Raw genomic sequence first — 17,487 nt, 5'->3', positions numbered from 1 at the left:
CCCACCTTTCCAGTCTTACATCATATTCCTCAAAACATATACTTCAATCCAGTGACAGCATGACTGGATCACAGACTTGCCACCACTTACCATCTGCCCCACCCAGAAATGGTCACAGTCTTGATCTTAATATTACTTAAAGGTATTCTGCTTTCAGGTTCACCTCTGAAATTCCTTTATCTGATAATGATCTGTCATCCCTCCACCTGTCCTTGTGTTGTATCCCCTGATACTGTTCTTCATTCTCAGTGTAGCCTCCAATCCCTCCACTCCTCAGTCCTTTCTCAGAACTCCTGCAATGACTACACTCTCCTCCTCTGCCCATTTTGACCCATTCAGGAACTAATTCAACTCTACACACGTTCTTCTATCAAGTCTCTTGCCTCTTTATTCCATTAAAGATATTGGATTACTCCCTGAGATAGCTGCTTTAAGAGGTAGCTAGGTATTGCAGTAGATAGTGTGCTGGGCCTAAACTCAGAAAGACTTGTGTTTATAATCCAGCCTGTGCAAATCACTTAACCTCCTTCTGCTTCAGTTTCTTCAACTGTAAGGTAGAGATAATAATAATGTCTACCTATAGTGCTCAATAGGCTTATGTTTGGGAAACCTGAACTATTTGATAAGCACTCACTATTAGATTTAAAAAATTGAGGGAAACTGCAAGTTGTCTGGTAGAAAAAAGTCTATGTCAATACTCACACCATCTACTAAGATAAGCTATAAATGATATCTATGGTGACATTTGATTCTTACCACAACTTTGGGAGGTATATTACCTATATACTTTCTCAGTGACTCAGCTGCTTCTTCAGTTATTACTTCCTTTGCACTTCCTACAACTCTATTTCTTTCTCTTGTCACCTCATCTCTGAAATTTCACAATTACTTTATCCTACTAGTAGGTCATTCTTCTTGCAACTTTAATCTATTCTGCACACTATTGCCACATTAGTCTTGCTAAAACACTGTTTTCATTATGCTACTTCCAGATCAAAAACTTTAACTGGCTCCAAATTTCCTATCAAATAAAGTCTAAGTCCCTCTACAGATTGGATCCAAAATACCTTCCCAGCTTTATCCTTTTTGTAGTAGTCAGTGAGGTACAATGAGAGAAGTATTGCCCTTGATTTCAGTATCATGAGGCTATTGCTAGCTTGAACTTCTTCCTCTGAGGAAATAACATACACATTCAATTGCATCTTATCCTGTAGGAAAGTAGGAGGGGAAGCAGATATGAGATGGGGGAGAGTGATAGAAGGGAGGGCATATTCAGGGAGGGGGTAGTGAAAGCAAAACACTTTTGAGTTTGGGAGGGACAGAGTGAAAGGAGATAGTAGAATAAATGGGGAAATATAGTTAACAACAGTAATTATGAAAAGAATGTTGAAGCAATGTTTTTGGATAAAGGTCTCATTTCTCATAGAGGAAACTAGGTCAAATTTATTAAAAAAAAAAAAAAAAAAAAAAAAAAGAGCCACTCCCCAATTGATAGATGATTAAGAAATATGAAGCTTTTAGATGAATCAAGCTATTTATAGCCGTATAAAATATTCTAACTTTCATTATTGATGAGAGAAATGCAAGTTAAAACAATTTCAAGGTACTACCTCAATCTTATTAGATTGGCTAGTAGGCCAGAAAAAGAAAATGACAAATATTGGAGGGAGGATGGAAAAAATAAGACATTAATGCATTGTTGGCAGAATTGAGAACTGATTCAACCATTCTCTAGAATAATTTGGAATTAAGCCTAAAGGGCTATAAAATCATGCATTCCCTTTGACCTAACAATACTACTACTAGGTATGTATCCCAAAAGAGATTTTTTTTTAAAGGAAAAGGATCTATATTTATGAAACAATAGCAGCTCTTTTCTTAGAGCAAAGAATTGGAAATTGAAGGGATGCCTATCAATTAAGGAATGGTTGAATAAATTATAGTATGTGGTTATGATGGAATACTATTGTCCTATAAAAAATGATCACCAGATGATTTCAGAAAAACCTGGAAAGACTTCCATGAACTCATGCAAAGTGAAATGTACCATGTACAAATTAACAGAAATACTATAAAACGTGAATGAGCAATACAATGATTCAAGACAATTCTGAAGAACCTATGCTGAAAAATATTATTCATACTCAGAGAAAGAATTGATTGTGTCTGATTAAAGATTGAAGAATATTTTTAAAAAAACCAACATTATTTTTCTTGAGTTTTTTTGAGGGGGAGGGTAGAAATCTTTGTTTTCTTTTGCAACATGAGTTTTATGAAATGTTTTGCATAACTTTACATGTGCCTTCTCAATGAGGTAGGGAGAAAGGAAGGGAAAGAATCTGGAACTCAACATTTTAAAAACAAATGTTAAAAATTGTTTTACATGTAACTGGGAAAAATAAAACATTAAGCAATAATAAAAATAAGATAAAAAAAAAGAATTTCTTCTTTTGAGTTTCCTGTTCATATCCTTTGACCCAATATTTATTAGTTAGTGAATGACTTTTACTCTTAAAAATTTGAGTCAGTTAATTATATATCTTGGATATGAGACTTTTATAAGAGGAACTTGTTATAAAGATTTTTCCCAGTTATGTTTTCTTCTAATTATAACTTCATTTGTTTATGCGAGAAAGTTTTTGTTTCTATTTTTATATAATCAAAATTGTACATTTTATTTTCTGTGATTCTCTCTATCCTTTGTTTGGTCTAGGATTCTTGCTACCCTGTCTATAAATCTGAAAGGTAATTTCTTCCTTTTTCCTTATACAGTGAATCGAGCACTCAGCCTGGAATCAGGAAGACTTGAGTCCAAATCCAGCCTCACTTAGCTTATGTTTGCCTAAGCTTTCTCAACTATAAAATAGGGATAATAATAGCATCTACGACCCAAAGTTGTGGTAAGGATCAAATGTCACCTTTTATGTCTAATATATGTATTCACTTGTAGCTTATCTTGGTAGACATAGACCTAGTTTCTATCAGACTTTTAAGTTTTCCCTCAGCTTTTAAAATCTAATAGTGCGTGCTTATCCAATAAGCTTAGATTTATCAAACATAAGTCTAATATGTTTGCTTTTATATGCTGTGTATACCTAATCTGTTCCACTAATCATCCTTTAACCAGTACTAAATCACTTTGATTATTTGGTCTAATCTAAAATCTGATACTCTTTGCTTCCTTTCCTTCCTTGATGAATTTCATTATTATTTTTTCTAGTTCTACAAAGAATCCTATGGTGATTTGATTGGAGTGTTACTAAATAAGAAAACCAGTTTAGGTAGTATTTCATGTTTCAGTTTGTCTTTATATAAAGAGTGTTTTATGGATCTATTCATATAGTTAATAAGGCACATAAGTTTATATGTAGTTAATTTATAAATATTGTAGTCTTTTTTATTATTATGGCTTTTTATTTACAAAACATATGCATGGGTAATTTTTCAATATTGACCCTTGCAAAACCTTCTGTTCCAACTTTTTCCCTCCTTCCCCCTACTCTCTCCCCTAGATAGCAGGTAGTCCAATATATGTTAAATATGTTAAAATATATGTTAAATCCAATATATGTATACATATTTATACAGTTATCTTGCTGCATAAGAAAAATCGGATCTAAAAAGAAAGAAAAAAAACCTGAGAAGGAAACAAAAATGCAAGCAAACTAAAACAGAAAGAATGAAAATACTATGTTGTGTTCCATACTCATTTCCTATAGTCCCCTCTTTGTGTGTAGATGATTCTCTTCATTACTGAACAATTGGAGCTGGTTTGAATTATCTCATTGTTGAAGATGATCAGAATTGATCATCATATAGTCTTGTTGCCATGTATAACAATCTCCTGGTTCTGCTCAGTTCGCTTAGCATCAATTCATGTAAGTCTCCCCAGGCCTCTCTGAAATCATCTTGTTGATTATTTCTTTCTTCTTCTTCTTCTTCTTCTTCTTTTTTTTTTTTTTTTTTTTTTTTTTTTTTTTTTTTTTTTGTTGTTGTTGTTGTTGTTGTTGTTGTTGTTGTTGAGGCAATTTGGGTTAAGTGACTTGCCCAGGGTCACACAACTAGGAAGTGTTAAGTGTGTGAGACCAGATTTGAACTCAGGTCCTCCTGACTTCAGGGCTGGTGCTCTATCCATTGCACCACCTAGTTGCCCCATATTGGTCATTTCTTACAGAATAATAATATTCTATAACATTTCATATACTATAATTTATTCAGCCATTCTCCAATTGATGGGCATCCATTCAGTTTCCAGTTTTTAGCCACTACAAAAAGGGCTGCCACAAACATTTTTGCACATGTGGGTCCCTTTCCCTTCTTTGGGGTATAAGCCCAGTAATAACACTGCTGGATCAAAGGGTATGCACAGTTTGATAATTTTTTGAACATAGTTCCTAATTGCTCTCCAAAATGGTTGGATTCATTCACAGTTCCACCAACAATGTATTAGTGTTCTAGTTTTCCCACATCCACCCCAACATTCATCATTATCTTTTCCTGCCATCTTAGCCAATCTGAAAAGTGTATAGTGGTATCTCAGAGTTGTCTTAATTTGCATTTCTCCGATCAATAGTGGTTTGGTACTGTAGTCATTTTAAAAAAGGATTTCTCTGTCTTTTCTGCTGGAGGATAGTGCAGATTAGGCTAGGATTTCCTTGAAAGTTGCAATTTGTTGAAAGGAAGCCCATCAGTTGGAGAATGGTTGAGTAAATTGTGGTATATGAATGTTATAGAATATTATTGTTCTGTAAGGAATGACCAGCAGGATGAATACAGAGAGGACTGGCGAGACTTACATGAACTGATGCTAAGTGAAACGAGCAGAACCAGGAGATCATTATATATTTCAACAACTATACTGTTTGAGGATATATTCTGATGGAAGTGGATCTCTTCGATAAAGAGAGTTAATTCAGATCAAAGATGGACAGAAGCAGCTACACCCAGAGAAAGAACACTGGGAAATGAATATAAACTGCTTGCATTTTTGTTTTTCTTCCCGGGTTATTTCTACCTTCTGAATTCAATTCTCCCTGTGCAACAAGAAAACTGTTCAGTTCTGCACACATATATTGTATCTAGGATATACTGTAACCTATTCAACATGTAAAGGACTGCTTGCCATCTAGGGGAGGGGGTAGAGGGAGGGAAGGGAAAAATCGGAACAGAAGTGAATGCAAGGGATAATGCTGTAAAAAAAAATTACCCTGGCATGGGTTCTATCAATAAAAAGTTATTTAAAAAAAAAAAGGAATTAGAGAAATAGAGAGCAAGAGAAGGGGACTGAACAAAGGTATGAAAGTTGAAATACATGGTATCTCTGATATGAACAGAAGTATCATGTAAAAAGGAACAGGACATAAGATTGGAGCAATAAATAGGAGATGGATTATCAAAGGCTTTGTATGTCAAGGTAAGATGGTTGAAACTTATCTAGGTAGTAGAGTACCTTTGGTACTCTTGAAAAATTCTTTTTTGAGTGAGAATGAGAGGAATATCATGTCAAAAGCAAAATCAGTGAGTGAGGTTTGGAGGTTTTTTGTCCTCTTAATTACCTGACATACAAAAAAGCATTTACTGGGATAGTTTATTCATCATTTAAGAGATTTATTTTACCTCATTTAAAATATTAAATTAATACATAGAAACATGAGAATTTTATTTCTTCTTCTTTTTAAAAAATGTGTTTCTAATGGTAGCAAGATATTTAAATATTATAGATATTGCAGCAGGTGTTGGAAACACTTAATGAATAAATGGAATTCTGAACTTTGAAAATCAAAAAAAAAAAAAAAGAAAGTTGCATTTTGTGTTTGTTCTGGCTCTGCTCTTTGAGGGCCAAATGTGTCATATTCCTTCTACCCCACCCCAGAACTTTTTTGAAAAGAATAAATGAAATAGACCAAAACTCCAGATTGTCTTGGGAGAAAGGACCCTTGAACTCTTATTCCCTTAACACACATTGTTACTAGCAATGAGTACTAAGTCCATACAACTTTAGGAAAAAATTATGCTTAGGTAGATTTAGACACAGACTATTCTGGCTACCCTGCCAATGGAAAAAGGTTTCTTTTAATCATGTGGTGGGTCAGTGCAAAATTACTGAGATCTTGAGATATCTGATAATTTGAAATTTGACTGGGAGTTTTTATTTTGTGATCTTTTTCCTGAGGTGATTGGTAGATTCTGTAAATACCCATCTTGCCTTCTGGTTACAGGATTCAGGGCAGTTTTTCTTGGTAATTTTTTGAAAGATGCTTTCCTTGATGACTTCTTGGAAGATGACATCCAAGTTCTCCTTTTGATTATGACTTTAAGATATTTCAATATATTTTCTAATTCAGCTGTTTTTCCCATAAAATAATTTATATTTCTTCCATTTTTTATTATTTGAATTTGTTTGATTGATTATTGATGTCTCATAGAGTCTTAATTTCCACTTGCTTAATCCTAACTTTTTTTTTAATAACTTTATTGATAGAACGCATGCCAGGGTAATTTTTTACAGCATTCTCCCTTGCATTCACTTCTGTTCCGATTTTTCCCCTCCCTCCCTCCACCCCTTCCCCCAGATGGCAAGCAGTCCTTTACATGTTGAATGGGTTGCAGTATATCCTAGATACAATATATGTGTGCAGAACCGAACAGTTTTCTTGTTGCACAGGGAGAATTGAATTCAGAAGGTAGAAATAACCCGGGAAGAAAAACAAAAATGCAAGCAGTTTATATTCATTTCCCAGTGTTCTTTCTCTGGGTGTAGCTGCTTCTGTCCATCTTTGATCAATTAAGGCTCTCTTTATCGAAGAGATCCACTTCCATCAGAATACATCCTCAAACAGTATCGTTGTTGAGGTATATAATGATCTCCTGGTTCTGCTCATTTCACTAAGCATCAGTTCATGTAAGTCTCGCCAGTCCTCTCTGTATTCATCCTGCTGGTCATTCCTTACAGAGCAATAATATTCCATAACATTCATATACCACAATTTACTCAACCGTTCTCCAATTGATGGACATCCTTTCATTTTCCAGCTTCTAGCCACTACAAACAGGGCTGCCACAAACATTTTGGCACATACAGGTCCCTTTCCTTTCTTTAGTATCTCTTTGGGGTATAAGCCCAGTAGAAACACTACTGGATCAAAGGGTATGCACAGTTTTTAATCCTAACTTTTAAGGTGTTGTTTTCCCCCAATTAGCTTTTGTACTTTTTTTTCATTTGGCCAATTCTATTCTTTAAGTGGTTTACCAAACTGTTGAGTCTTTTTTCATAATTCTCTTATATCTGTGCTCGTTTCTTTTCCCAATTTTTCTTCTACATCTCTTACATGATTATTCAGTTCCTTTTTGAGTTCTTCCATGAGTTCTTTCTGGACTTGAAACCACTTTCCATTGTTGTCCTTTTCTGAGCTTGTGTCTTGGTCTTCCCCAATCTCATAAATACTTTCTATGTCAAATTTTTTGTTTGTTTTTGTTTTTATTAATGTTTGTTACTATGCCGAGGGGATGCTGAGGTTGGTGCTTCTGGAGATTGTAGGGGTTTGGCAATTTACCTCATATTGAGTGGGATCCTCCTGGTGGTGTCTAGAATGTGCTGAGAGCTGTTGGAATGTTTCTGTGTTTCCTCAGGGCTACACTGAGGTCTGGCCTCTGGAGGCTGCCTGTTTGTCTAGGGCAGTGCTAAAGCACATGGAGATCTGCTACTGGAGGATACCTGTTTACTTGAGGCTACACTGAAGCATGAGGTGGTTCTTGGACCTAGAGTCCCCAGGCTCCACTGGCTATGCTAAAGCACTTGGCATGTCCTTATGTTGGTACTTGTCCTCTCCATCACAATGTAGCTCAGCTTCTCCAGTAGATTTGCTGAGGTAGATCGAGTTGCTAACTCTCTGGGAAGCTTCCTGTCATAGACTGTCCCTTCCAGCCTTTTACCCAAGTGAGATGGATCCCTCCTGCTAATCTGTGAAGTTTCCTGGACTAAAAGATTGTTTTATCCTGTCTCCTTGCTTATTCTGCTCTTCCAGGATTGTCTTAGGGTAATATTTTACAATTGTTTGGAGGTGAAGTTGGAATGAATCTGTCTCTCCTCCTCTAGTAGGCTCCTCTTCTAGTGGGCTTGTTTTTCTGACTTGTGAATCTCCTGGACTTGTGAATCTCACACTGAATCCTGGCGCTGAATCTCCTGGAGCTTCCAGTGGGCTTGTCCTTTTATATGCTCTTTTAGAGGTGTGAACTCTTAAAAATATGAAAGGTGTGAACTCTCTTAAAAATGTGAACTAAGTATATAAGCATTGTCTCTATCAATCTTGTTTCAAGTTCTGGCCCATAACCGATCATAACTGTGAAAAAATTTTAAAGCAAATTTTTCTCATAAAGGCCTCATTTTTCAAATATATCAAGAACTAAATCAAGTTTAAAAAATAATAGTCATGCCTCAATTGATAAATAATCAAAAGATATGAACAGTTTTCAGATGAAGTAATCAAAGCCAGTAATATATTATCCATATGAAAAGCCATAAGCTCTAATTACTATTGATTGAAGAAATGCAAATTGAAACAATTTTGAAGTACTACCATATACCTATTATTTTAGCTAATAAGCCAAAAAAGGAAAATGACAAATGTTGGAAGGGATATGAGGAAAAAATGGAACATTGCATTGTTGGTAGAATTGTAAACTGTTTCAATTTCTGCGGAGCAATTTGGAACTGTGCCCAAAGGGCTATGAAAACCATGCATATGTTTTGACCTAGCAATACCTCTGCTAGGTCTATATACCAAAAGCTTTTTTTTTTTTTTTTTTTTTTTTTTTACTGAGGCATTTGGGATTAAATGACTTGCTTAGGGTCACACAGCTAGGAAGTGTTACGTTATTTGAGGCCACATTTGAACTCAGGTCCTCTTGACTTCAGGGCTGGTGCTCTACCAACTGCACCACCTAGTGACCTCCCAAAAGATTATTTTTATTTTTTAATTAATTAATTTGTTTATTTTTTGCTGAGTCAATTGGGGTTGACTTGCCCAGAGTCACACAGCTAGGAAGTGTTTAGTGTCTGAGGCCAGATTTGAACTCAGGTCCTCCTGACTTCAGGGCTGCTGCTCTATCCACTGTGCCACCTAACTGCTCCCAAAAGATATTTTTTTAAAAAAAGAAAAGGACTTATATGTACAAAAATATTTATAGCAACTCTTTTTTGGTGGCAAAGAATTGGAAATGGAGGGGATGCCCAACTAAATAAGGTGTGGTATATGATAATTATGTAATACAATTATGCTATAAGAAATGATGAGGATGCTCTCAGAAAAACATGGGAAAACTTATATGAAGTGTTACAAAGTGAAACAATATTGTAAGATGGTCAGCTGTAAATGACTTAGTTATTCTCCAGTGATCCAAGACAACTGAAGGACCTATGCTGAAAAATGCTATCCATTCCCAGAGAAAGAACTGATGGTGTCTGAATACATATTGAAGCATACTTTTTTTACTTTAATTTTTCTAGAGGTGTGTTTTGTGTGGGATTTTTGGGGGGAATATGTTTTTTTTCACAACCTGATTAATATGGAAATGTTTTGCACAGCTACACATGTATAAACTATATTGAATTGTTTGCCTTCTTAATGTGGTGGGAGGGGGACAGCAGTGAGGAAAGAAAAGAAAGAATTTGGAATTCAAAGTTTTAAAAACAAGACTTCTAGGGATGGAGTCAAGATGGTAGAGTGAAGCCAGGGAGCCACTCAAGCTGTACCAGTTTCCCTCAAAAACCATATAAAACCAAACCTCTGAACAGAGGCTGACACAATGAAACCTCTCTCCAGCTCAAGGTAGATTGGAAGGATTTCAAGAAATGTCAGTCTCACTGGGGCTAAAGGAGTGCTCAGTCCTGCTCAGACAGAGTCTGGGAAAGCCAGTGAGAGGGTCTTAAACATAGCAGATCAGCAACTAAGACCCTCAGTCTTGGCTCAGTAGAGGAGCAGATTAGAGGACAGCCCCCAATATCAACTCAGAAAGCAAATTCTGGGAAACCAGGCTGTTTCTTGGAAAGAATAAAATAGTTGTCCCTTCCCCTCCCCCCCCCCGGGAGCAAAACACCAAATATGAGGGTCCTCTATGCTGCTCAGAGCTGCACAGGAAGCTTGGGACAGCACCCCCTTTATCCCAGAAGCAGAGCTCAACCATAAAAGTAAAAAAAAAAAAAAAAAAAAAAAAAAAAAAAAAAAAAAAAAAAAAAAAAGAGGAATTACAAAAAGAAAAGGAAAGAAAATGAGCAAAAAAAAACCCAGAAAAGAACTTTGACCGTGGAAAGTTACTATGGTGATAGAAGACCAACACCAACTCAGATGAGAACAAAATGTCCACAGAAAAAGTCTCAAATAGTGATATGAATTGGTCTCAAATCCAAAGAGGCTTCTTCAAAATGCTCATAAAATTTTTTAAAAGGCAAATAAGAGAGATAGAAAAAAATTGAGAAAAGAAAGAATCAACACCTGAAAAAAGAGGGGAATTCCTTTAAAAAATACAGTTGGCCAAATGAAAAATGCAAAGATCTGCCAAAGAAAACAATACCTTAAAAAGTAGAATTAATCAAATGGAAAAGAGATGCAAAAGTTAACTGAAAAAAATCATACAGTAAAAACCAGAATGGGGTAAATGGAAGCTAATGATTCTATGAGACACCAAGAATAAGTCAAACCAAAAAGAATGAAAAATGCAAGAAAATGAAAAATACCTCATTGCAAAAACAGCCTACCTGGAAAATAGATCCAGGAGAAACAATTTAAAAATTATTGATTTACCTGAAGGTCATGACCAAAAAAAAAAAAAAAGTCTGGATACCATTCTTCAAGAAATCATCAAGGAAAATTGCCTTGATATACTAGAAATGGGAGGAAATAGTCATTGAAAGAATCCATAGATCAACCTCTAGAAAACCCCAATTTGTAACATTGTTGCAAAACTCCAGAACTATAATATCAAATCAAAACTAGTGCAAGCTACCAGATAAAAGCAATTCAAGTATCAAGGAGAACCAGTCAAGATTACCCAGGATCTGGCAGCAGAAAAAAAATCATAGGACCTGGAATACCATATTCTGGAAGGCAAAAGACCTAAGGTTATAATCAAGAATTAACTACCCAGCAAGATTAAGCATCAGGGTAGGAGATGGATCTTCAATGAAATAAGAAACTTTTTATCATTTCTTTCCCCCTCAGAATCAGACAATCTAACCACAAAATAAATAAGAAAAAAATTAGGGAGGTTAACAAAGTTTTAAAAACAAATGTTAAAAATTGTTTTTTACGTGTAACTAGGGAAAAATAAAATACTAAGTAAATATAGAAAAAGAAAAAGCTATCTTGCCCATCATTCTTCCTCCTATATTAAATCTTTTGTTCTTTAGGGTAACATCTTCAACTATGTCATTAGAACTTGAGATGGCATGACTTTTAGCTCTCTTACCAGAGTTATTACTTTTCTTTGTATGCAGTCCAACTTGTCAGCAATCTTTTAAACAATGGAATTCAGACCAAGACATAATATCCCAGGTGTGTTATAAGGCAAAGTAAAATGGTTCAGTAGGATTAAAAATCTTCATTCTGAGTGTTATGCTTCTACTAATATAGCCTGAAATCAGGTTAGGGTTTTTTCTCTTGTGCCGTAGGGAGGCACTACCAAATCATATGTTAGTAGTTTACAATTTGCTAAACTTATAATTTTTTTTACAAGCATGATTGTCTAGCCCTATCTTCCCTATTTTCTACTTAGGCAGATGATTTAAACGTATATATATACATAAATGACTTGGCAATTATCCTTTTAAAGTTTACTGTGACTTCCCTGACTTATCTATAGTTTTGATAAGCATACCTTTTGTGTTTTCAACCAACTTATTTTTTTTAAAAAAGGTTGAATATAGTGAAACTAAGATCAAGAATGTCTGTTATTCCATTCCAGGATCACCTTTCCAGATTGACATACATCTATTAATCATTATTATTTTCATCTGGTCATCAAACAAAATGATCTTTTTTGAAATTTGCCTCACATAGTTTAATTATATTTTCACTTATTCCACACCAAACAAATTTATTAAATGCCTTGCTAAAATTCAGGCAAATCATGACTATGATAATGCCCTGAAATCCCAATCTAATAATCCTAATGTATTGCAAAATGAGATTACTCTGGCATGATTGTTCTTGAACTAATGCTGATATCATTGATAAGCCAAAGTATACTAATCATCTCTTTCATTTCTAAGTGCAGTGAATGGAATGTTAAAGTTCAATGAACTCACTGGGAATTTTTTTAGAAATATGTTAATGTCCATATTTCCTATAGTGTATATGAATATTTGCAATAATTCTTTTTAAAAGGGCAGAAGACAACTTCTAAATAACACAATATACGGATTGCTTCAAAAAAACTTATTTGGTTTGGAGCCAGATGTCCCTTAGCCCCTTGGGGATGGGTTTTATTGTCTGGAAGTACCCCTCTCCCCATAAATGATTTGAGTCAGGCACTTAGAAGGGGGCATTCTGTTGGAGTATGAAGGACCCTTTATGCTTGTATATAAAAGTTAGTTCACAAACCTCATCAGTCTTTTAGTTTCTTTTTTACCTTTTCTTTTTTGCTTTTATTCTAGAGAGAAAAAAAAGTACAGAAGGAGCCATTTGTATCTTGGGGCAGAAGCATATGTATCCTCTACACCACCTGAGAGAAGAGTTCTTAACCACCTTTTGTCCTCCTTTCTCTCCCTTTCTGAGTAAAGGTCAGAGTCTAGAAATCTGAAAATAGGTTTTGCTAACCTAAGAGAAGGTAGCCAAAAGAGAAATGGAGTATCTTTGGAAACATATGAGAGTTATATATGCTCACCTACATGGTCTAAGGCAGGAAATCATGAGCAGTGTCATCCCTGAATTCTGGTCTCTTCACGATTTTCTTTCTTTTTTTTTATTAAAGCTTTTTATTTACAAAACATATGCATGTTTTTCCCAACATTTTTCAATATTGACTCTTGCAAAACTTTCTGTTCCAAATTATCCCCTTCTTACTCCTACCCCCTTGCCTAGATGGCAGGTAATCTAATACATGTCAAATATGTAAAAATATATGTTAAATCCAACATATGTGTACTTTTTATACAGTTATCTCACAGCACAAGAAAAATCAGATCTAGAAAGAAAAAAAAAAAAACCTGAAAAGGAAAACAAAATGCAAGCAAACATCAACAGAAAGTATAGAAATGCTATGTTATGGTCCACACTCAGTTCCCACAGGCCTCTCTCTGGGTGTAGATGGCTTTCTTCATCACTGAACAATTGGAACTGGTTTGAATCATCTCATTGTTGAAGAGAGCCATGTCTATCAGAATTGACCATTGTATAATCTTGTTGTTGCCATGTATAATGATCTCCTAGTTCTGCTCATTTCACTTAGCATCAGATCATGTAAGTCTCTCCAGGCATTTCTAAAATCATCTTGTTGGTAGAACAATAATATTCCATAACATTCATATGCCATAATTTATTCAGCCATTCTCCAATTGATGGGCATCCATTCAGTTTCCAGTTTCTGGCCTCTACAAAAAAGGTTGCCACAAATATTTTCCCTCCTTTAAGATCTTTTTGGGATATAAACCCAGTAGAAACACTTCTGGATCAAAGGGTATGCACAGTTTGATAACCTTTTGAGCATAATTCCAAATTGCTCTCCAAAATGGTTGGATTCGTTCACAGTTCCACCAACAATGTATGTGTCCTAGTTTTCCCACATCCCCTCCAACATTCCACATTATCTTTTCCTGTCATCTTAGCCAATCTGAGAGGTATGCAGTGGTACCTCAGAGTTGTCTTAATTTGCATTTCTCTGATTAATTATGACTTGGAGCATCTTTTCATATGGCTAGAAATAGTTTCAATTTCTTTATCTAAAAATTGTCTTTCATATCCTTTGACCATTTATCAATTGGAGAATGGCTTGATTTCTTATAAATTAGAGTCAGTTCTCTATATATTTTGGAAATGAGGCCTTTACTAAAACCTTTCACTGTAAAAATGTTTTCCCAGTTTATTACTTTCCTTCTAATCTTTCTGCGTTTGTTTTGTTTGTACAAAACCTTTTAATATAATCAAAATTATCTATTTTGTGATTAATAATGGTCTCTAGTTCTTCTTTGCTCACAAATTCCTTCCTCCTTCACAGATCTGAGATAAACTATTCTATGTTCTTCTAATTTGTTTATAATATCATTCTTTATGTCTAGATCATGAACCCCTTTTGACCTTATCTTGGTGTACGGTGTTAGATGTGGGTCAATATCTAGTTTCTGCCATACTAATTTCCAATTTTTCCAGCAATTTTTGTCAAATAGTGAGATCTTATCCCCAAAACTGGGGTCTTTGGGTTTGTTAAACACTAGAATACTATAGTCATTCACTGTTTTGTTGTGAAACCTATTTCACTGATCAACTACTCTGCTTCTTAGTCAATACCAAATGGTTTTGATGACCACTGCTTTATAATATAGTTTTAGATCTAGTACAGCTAGCCTACCTTCATTTGCTTTTTTTTCATTAATTCCTTTGAAATTCTCTGACTTTTGTATAATGTTCTCTTTTTTGGTGTTCTTGGTCTCTGGGAGCAGCCTTCGTTTCAGTTCAGTAATCACCACAAGTGCAGTCGAGTGTTAAAGTCCAAATCCTTTATTGTCTCTTTCAAAGTTTTGTCTCCTTTCCTGGGGCCCAGTTAGCTTTCTTACAAGCCTATCTCTCTCCTTGGTTCCGAGAGCTTGAGCTCTTGCCTTCTTCTCTGCCCTCTGAATCTTTCTGAATCCAAAGGTTTGTGCTTCAACCTCCAGCCGCATCAAAGGTGGACGATGGAATGAATCTGTCTCAGCCTCCGAGAGTGTGTTTGTCTTTTCTGGCCCTGAGAGCTTCTTGCTTATATGCCCCACACTGAGTATAAACCAATCATTATATTAAACCATTATTTGGTAGGATTAAATCAATGCTAAACTAAATTTAACCACTGTCTCCTCAATTCTACTTAGTTCCTTGTTTCAAGTTCTGGCCCATAACATCTCCTTGTAGGATTAAATCAATCATACTGAACCGTGCTAAATTAGATAACTATTGTCTCTATCAATTCCACTGACTTAGTACTTTATAAGAATCCTTTGTTTCAAGTTCAGAGTTCTGGTCCATAACATTTTTGTTCTGAGGAATTGAAGATTTTCATAGGCAATTTGATCCCAGAATCTAGCCTTCTAGAAGAATCATATTTTAGACAGCACCAGTCTCAGTGATTGCTCTACAAATGTAATGCTAAATTGAGAGTTGCCTTTCTCCTGAAATTCATTCCATCCACTTTTCTAAATGCCTATTAAACATTTCAAACTGGATATCCTAGAAAACTCTTGGATTCAATAGGTCTAAACAGAACTCATTGTCTTTCCCACTAAACTTATCTCTTTACCAAACTTCTCTATTTCAGTTGAGGAAAATCCTATTCATCCAGTTTCCCAGGTTTATAACTTTGATTTTATCCTCAACTCAACTATTCCTTGCCCTATATATCTAATCAGTTGCCAAATAATAATCATTTCTTCCTTCAGTCAACAGGAATTAATTAAACACTTTTTTCTATGCCAGGCATCATACTTAGTAGAGGGGATACAAAGAAAGGTAAACAGTGCCTACTCCCAAGGTAGGAGATGAATCAGAAGAAATTGCCATAAAAATTTAGTGAAGAGAGAGTATCCAGTAGAAGAGTATGATTAAACTGTAAAAGAATGGGGCAGGGAGATTCTTAGATTTGGGGAATAGGGTTGTATAATGACAGCCAGGAGTTCAGAATCAGTAGGCTAACGGAGATTATAGCAGAGTGTGAGTTTACTAATGATTGAGGAAGGAGGAATAATAATTTTATTAATGGCTGGAGAAAGTCTGTTGAGGGAAACAGGTGATTAGAGGTTTAAGATCCTCCCTCAGTGTCCAATCTTATGGCCAGTGATATTGAGTATTAATGAAGCCCAGGAGGTCTGATTCACAGAAGGTCAGAGTGGGTAAAGGTAAATTCTAGAGGAGTACAGATAAAATTCTCAGGAGTTGGCAATCGGCTAGTAGGTTTGATCTGTAATAACCTCCAGAGCACTAGAAAAGGCCCTGAGACAAAGACAGAAGCCGGAGATGTCCTGTAGCCTGACTCTGAATTGATGCAAGTTTTAATCTCTTTTTGAATTTTTAATCTAGTTCTTCCTCCTTGACAAGTGATCTGTAATATACATTTGCTACAGTATTGCTTCTGTATCTTCTTTCACTGATCTTGATTCAATTATTTTTCACTGTGCTGTCCCTCTAAAGACATACTTTAGAATATAGAAGATATTCTTCTATTTTATATACTTTCTCACAGAAGTATATCTTGTTGATACTCAATACAATCCTCCTACTACTTTTATTTATTAATTAAAAATGAGGATTACCAGTACTTTTTAATGAAAAGACAAAAATATTTTTTTGGTACTACTTATGGATCCTTAAATATGCCATTAAGCAATTTGCCTACATCAGGTAGATGGTACAGTGGATAGAATGCCAGGTTTGGATTCAGACGTAAAGTTCAAGTCAGGTCTACTTACTATCTGTGTGATTCTGGACAAGTCACTTCACCTTGTTTACCTCAGTTTCCTGATCTATAAAGTGAGCTAGAGAAGAAAATGATAAACCATGATAGTACCTTTGCCAAGAAAACTCAAATGGATCACAGAGAGTCAGACATGACTGAGAACAACTAAACAACAACAAAAACTACTTGCCTCTCCCAGAAAGTATTGTAGATAATCATCAAAATGAAATTTGTCATTTTTATCTGAAACACCTCAGTGACATTATTCCTTTCAATAACCCCTTAGAATTACTGAATAGAATAGTATTTTCTTCTCTCCTTTTCCCAATAATGAATAAAATACTTTGTTGGGATTCTTTTATGTTTTATTATAAATGATATTTTGAGGGATCATTCCAATAATTAATGATAGTTAACATTTATATCATACTAAGTACTAGGCACTATGCTAAGTGCTTTACAAATATTATTGCATTTGATCTTCAAACAACCCTGAAGGTAGGTGCTATTATTACCCCTATTGTATAGATGAGGAAATTGAGGCAAAGGAAGATTAAGTGACTTGCCAGGATCACAGAGTAGGTTGTGAGGGTTTGAGTCGATTTGAACTGAGGACCTTCTGACTTTAGGCCCAGTACTTTATCCACCGTATCACCTGGCTGCCTCCTACTATTATCTCCAATCGACACTCCTTACTTCTGACACTCCTTACTTCTTACAGTTTTGCCCCAAACACTATTAACACAATATGTGATCTTGAATATGTCTCAATTTCTCTTTCAGTTTGCTCAACTATAAAATGGGTTTAATAATAACACCTACTTCACAGGATTATTGTGAGGATCAAATGAAAAA

Source organism: Antechinus flavipes, chromosome 3 (assembly GCF_016432865.1).
Source record: "Antechinus flavipes isolate AdamAnt ecotype Samford, QLD, Australia chromosome 3, AdamAnt_v2, whole genome shotgun sequence".
Taxonomy (NCBI): Eukaryota; Metazoa; Chordata; class Mammalia; order Dasyuromorphia; family Dasyuridae; genus Antechinus; species Antechinus flavipes.
The sequence above is the reverse complement of the archived record's forward strand: the minus strand, read 5'-3'. Positions refer to the sequence as shown.